Raw genomic sequence first — 5,844 nt, forward strand, 5'->3', positions numbered from 1 at the left:
CAATCATTTGATTTTTATATGTGGATTTTTGGATTTGTTTGTTAGATTCCAAAGCGGGCAGAAAGTGATACCCATGGAAACCGCTGTAACTCTATAAAAAGCCATTTAAGCAACAAACTGCTTCCTTGTCCCATCATTCAGACCAGAAAAACCTTTGGGATTCCCCATCACATTTTCTTTCTATGTGCTTTGACCTTATGTGATTTTCTATTTTGGAATCTGATTTTTAACAATCACTTGTGTTGGTATATTATTTTTAACAGGAAATACAAATAAAGCCTCCAGCTTTGAGGGTTGACAAAGAGCTAACAAAGTGTTTACCTAAAAGCTAACATGTAGCATTTTAGTGCTAATATCAAAAATACAAATATACTTTGAGTGAAAAATATAATTATTTTTCATTCGAACAATTGGTCTATTCAGAGCTAAACACCATAGCAACTTCCTTCATTAGCAAATGTAGTCATAAGCATAATTAATTAGGTCAAATGAAATTATGAAATCAAATGTACATTAGCACCTTAGCATTTGAATTAGCTTCGACTAATTATTACAACTGACAGCATATCAAGTCTAAAGAGAATAGAGATGTAATAAAAGTACATTTTCTTTGAAGGCTTTGTCAGCTCTATTGGTCTTTATTTGACAGTCGTTGGCCTTTGGCGAATGTCAGACTTAGTTACTTCCGGTTATTTCAGGCTAACAGTCACCTTTAGGAAGCCAACAGCCTGCAATGTGCATTTACAAACACTAGATGGAACTGGTCTCCTTACTTAACCAAACCTAAGTAAAAAAATGTCCTCGAGAAGCAGAAAGCGCAGCTGTGCTTCGTTTGCAAATTATTCTTCCGGTCAGAAGTTGCAGCTAATTCGAAAAATGTATCTAAAATATTTATATATAGCAAAAGAATACAACAACAGGAGACTCTGCCAAGAACGAAAAAGAATGAGAACAAAGTGATTAAAGCTTTCTGCAGTTTAGGTGAGCATGATTGATCTCAGCTGTTTAAATGAAGCTTAATGATAAAATAGTAATATGCTTTTGAGTAAAAATGCGTGTTGGCATTACGATAGTTTTTGATTCTACTTACATTCTGCTTGAAGTTGCAAGTTTGCTTTAAACAAAACCCTTGTTTTCGGAGGCCAACAGCAGCTGAAACAATTTATGGAAGAAAAAAAAATGTGTTAATTACGTCCCTCTTTTGCATCTAATAGCATCTTGTTCAGGTGGATGAAATAAGAAATATTGCACAATTACGTCACAATTGACACATGACGTAAGCTCAGTACTGAGGTGGAGCTGTCGTATTCTGGATGCTCACTTAAGAATGAGGAACTTTTTCATTATAACGAGATAGTTTCTTGTCTTAATCAGATGCAAACCTAATAATTATAGCAAGTTTTAAGTAATGAAGAGCTTTAAAACTGAATAAAATATGTTCCATATTTAAAAGAGGACATATTTAGTCAATTAAGATGACCCCTGCAGTCAGTCATCCTTTCATTGTCTTCCATTAAACGGCTCTATGGGGCAGGTCCTTGTTTCCCTCACTGCTGGCTAACTGTCTCCGCTCTGTGTGGCTGACAGGCCTCTACGGCGACCCACAATGCACCGAGACGGTTCGGGCCCGGGTTCCCATGGGAGAGCCGGGTTCTGCGGGCTCCTCCGTAACGCCACGGCTCCTCTCATATGAACAGGAACTGTCATCAGGCGGGTCAGAGGCGGCCCGAGAGCCCACAAGCTTCTGTTTCAAAGATCGCGTCCACCTTCAGATGGGACCGGGCTTGAAAGAGGAGCTTAATCACCACGGTAACCTGTCTATTCGACACATACATGCAGAACAAGGAGGCCTTTGGGATGGGAAAGGCTATAGATGCGCTCCCCTCCCTCGTTGTTAGCCCCAAACTCAATGTTTCTCCACTCTAAGCCTCATCAAGAAAAGAAAAAAAAGAAATTTCCATATTTACTTTGAGTTAGTCCATCTCCACTGACACATCTGTCAGTGTGGCTAAATCTGGCTGATTATTAACCCGTCGTGTGTGTGTTACGTGTGACGTGGCGAAATGTAAAAACGTCAACTTGTGGTTTTGATGGGACTCCGGTTACAAAGGGAGCCACTTTCTGAGGAAGGAAAAAGTTCACATGAAAGCTGATGACGAGGGTTGGCTGGAGAAGAAACATTTAGCTGCTTTACATCCAGAGGACTTAAATCCATCCATCCATTTATATGTCATGAATGTATTTTGTTCTCTAAAAATTAGCCACAAAAAGACATTGAAAACAGCTGATTATCTCCAAAAATTCTGCCGTTTTCTCTTGCTTATGGTTGAATTGTTATCCAAAACCAAATGAAGACACCGTTTAGCACACTCTACGTTGGGTCCAGATGGGATTTGTGAGCCAGGCTTTATTCACAGTTGGCTTCTCACACCTGTGTCTCCACGGATAAACGTCTCGGCTGCGAATCCCTGGAGAAACGGAGAGGGTTGATGATTATTTAAAGATCTGGGCCAGCGCGGGTCAAGACGACACGCTTTCACACCTTCACGTTTCTGAAACCACGAGGCGCTGCAAGGCAGCGCCAAGTCACAACAGCACAGAAAAACAAGGAATCACAATACGGTTTGGAAAATCAGCTTTGCAAGCAATAAATAATCTCGACAAAAACATCCACCATTCACTGAGATCTTTTTCACTTTAAAATGGTTGAATGGAAGTCGGAGTCAACACGATATCTGGAAAAACAAATGCGTTTTTATACACTTTGTCTTTTATCACCGTAAAAACTCTGTTTAATATCACTAAAAATGATTGTTTATCTTTAAAGTGGAGATTTGAGATTCTGTATTTGTGTTTGCATGAGTTCCTAAGAAAATGGAGATTTAGGATGCTGTGCATTAGGGTATCCACTTTGACACATTGATTGATTCTCAATCAATTTATTTATTAATTTTACGTCCTAATACAATATTTAATACTAGCTCAACCTATGTATCTGTCAAATATGACGGCGTATTAGGGCCATTGTACTTAAGGGGGGAAAAAAAGGAGGATGTTTCTGTCCAAAATGTAGACATTTTTAGATTAACTTCAGAAATTTTATAGAAAAAACCTGGAAATTTTTGAGCTCCAAAAGTCTAAAATTTGCAAGAATTTTAATTTTAAACTAAAAAAAAATTCACATTAACTTAATGTATTTTCTAAAAAAGAAAAACTTTGAATTTTTTTTGAGTTTGTAGAGTTGAAAATTGTTGATTTTCAGAAAAGTAATCTCAAAATTTCTGATTGTTTTCTTGCAAATTTACAACTTTTTGAGCTCAGAGAATTCCCTTGTTTTTTTAGACAGTTTTTCAGATTTTTTTAGTGAAATTGTACTCCTCTTTTTTTTCCTTCCTAAAATGGCTCTAGTACGCCGTCGTAGTAAACGCAATGGCATCGTGTTTTAACTCCTAACAGGAAGTGGTAATTGTTTTGAACCTAGCTGATTGGCTGACAGATTTTAGCTTTGCACTACACTGCCCCCTGTGGGCATGGCATGTGAAAAACAACGTTCAGGGGTGGATCGGTGTGGGTTCATGTGGATGAAAACTTCTTTGAAAACGATCCATTGTGCTTGATTGTATTATTTTTCAGAGAACGCAGTGGATATGTTAAGTTTTCATAAAACCTGGCTACATCTGGACAAGACCTGAGTTTGTAGAAAACTCAGACTGTGAATCACTGACATCAGCATCTCTCTGATTTGTGGAAGCTGAGCTCTTCTGCGTCCGTGCCTCTCTCGGGTCTCCGCTCTTATAAAGCCACTTCCTGTGTGCTCTGAGGTGAAGAACCAGCAGCAGTACCTGCTTCCCACTGCAGCTGCAAATAACACGGTGATGGAGGAACAGAGCCTCTTCCTGCACAGATCCTCCAGGGAAATCCAAACCATACGCCTCTGCAGCCGTTTCTGTCTTGTGGCTTCGACATGTTTGTTATGCAAATTAGCATTGGGGCCACTTTGATCACGGAGCAGTTTATATCTGAAGATCGCACTTGTTTTCTCCGTATATATCAAATCATGTTCTGTGCTGACAGAGCCGCCGCACATCTGGACCTCTGGGAACGCCTGGTGCTTCCATTACCAAAGTTAGTGGTGGTTTTCATTTCTCAGCATTCCTGCTGATGGCAAAATGTGGAGCTGAAGGAACTGCAGCAAACTGGATGGCTTTATGGTCAGTCTGGTGTTCATGGCAGGACGATCAAAACATGGCTGAAAGAAGGATATGCTTCTATGTCTGAGTCAAATCATCTACAAATGTAGAATTTAGTTCAAATCGATTACATTTAGGTCAATTCAATACAAATTATACAGCAAAATTCTGCTTTTTTTTTTTAAATAAAAAATATTAGCTAGCTCTTCATGCTCCTCTTCGACCCCTGGCCTGAGAGCAACTCGTTTTGTTGCCGTTTCTCTAACTGCACATGAGTGTTTCATCCATCGTTCAGCCATTTTTGCAGTTTGGTAGCAGTTAAAATTCTCCAGCAGCTCAGAAACTTTTCATTCCCAAACTGATTAAAAGACACCAACAATGGAGGACAATGTGTCCATCCAGCCGAACACGTCGCAGCCAGAAAACGCTGAACCGGGACGCTACACTAACAGCTAGTAGACTGCACCAACTGCTAGCAAAACAACAGTTGATTAGCTAGTTAGCTGACCATGACCTTATTTGGCAGCTCTGCAACAATTATCATGACCCAATAGTTAAAAAAATTGTAATAAGGAATAGAGAAAACTGAACGGATTGAAAAATATGATCCACACAACACCGGAAGACATTACATTTGAGTTTTCAGCTCTTCTAGAGACTCACAGTACACAACAAAATAAAATAAATATAATTATTTGCAAGCTAAAGAGGTGTATTTTATATGATACATCCGCTTTAGAGGTTGAAAAATAAAACAGCATTTATATGAACATTTATACATTCTTAACTCCGACATATAACGTGTTCAAATTTAGATAGACCAAATAAGGAGGTGATTATGGTATAATTACTGTTGAACCTTTCCTGCAGGGTTCTGACCTCTCAGAGCCTGTTAGATGGATAGATCCGGGTCAAGATGCTTGTTCTGGACCGTTAGCCATTCCTGCCCTACTGGCATCAAACACAGTTCACCCACAATGAGAAACTTCTGTCTGTGGCTAGATTGTACCCTAAGGATGGTAGAAATCTCGTTGTCTGTAGCAGATGAGAGTAAATGGAGGGAAGATAATTGAAACCAGCGTGTAGTTTGGGATGGAGAATGAGAATCTAAGTAATGTTTCTGATAAGAGGAGCGTATGTTCACAAGATGTGAATTATTGTCCTGTTGTTCAAAGGAAACCATGCCAGGACCTTTAAAGCGACGGTCCCTGTGGTTACCATATGGAAGACATCGGCACCATTTATTGAGTCAATTAAAGGTCATGCATTCTTTGATTAAATTCAAGTCTTTTTCCATTCCGTCTATTAGATTAAGCGCAAAATCACAAATCTCCAATCTCACAATCAAAGAACTGAGAGGGAGAGAGAAATTATAGGCCATCTAATCATTTGTTATTACCCTTTTACTTCTGAATGTTTGATCCCAGCGCTGTTTTTATCCAATTAGCTGCTGACATTCATGTTCAGCTGAACCCTTGTGATGAACCCGTTTCTTTCTTTGTCTATCGGATCCTGTGGCAGATTCTCAGCTTCACTCCAACAAAAACACAATAGGCAGGATTTCATTTGTAGACATCAGGAGGAATGCATGTGTCACAAAAATTATACGCTCCCTTACAGATTACTGTAGTTTTTGTTTTGTATGACCATTTTT

At 39.1% G+C, this 5,844-nt stretch overlaps 1 long non-coding RNA gene across 1 annotated transcript; it reads left to right on the forward strand.

The window, feature by feature from the left end:
- The first annotated feature begins 868 nt into the window (after positions 1-868).
- LOC106940420 (uncharacterized) lies at positions 869-1,936 on the forward strand. Its single transcript, XR_001423086.1, has 2 exons — positions 869-981; positions 1,588-1,936. It is a non-coding gene; the product is annotated as an uncharacterized LOC106940420 (long non-coding RNA).
- The last annotated feature ends 3,908 nt before the right edge of the window (positions 1,937-5,844 follow it).

Source organism: Poecilia latipinna, unplaced genomic scaffold, assembly GCF_001443285.1.
Source record: "Poecilia latipinna isolate Pla-1442-1.1 unplaced genomic scaffold, P_latipinna-1.0 Scaffold88, whole genome shotgun sequence".
Taxonomy (NCBI): Eukaryota; Metazoa; Chordata; class Actinopteri; order Cyprinodontiformes; family Poeciliidae; genus Poecilia; species Poecilia latipinna.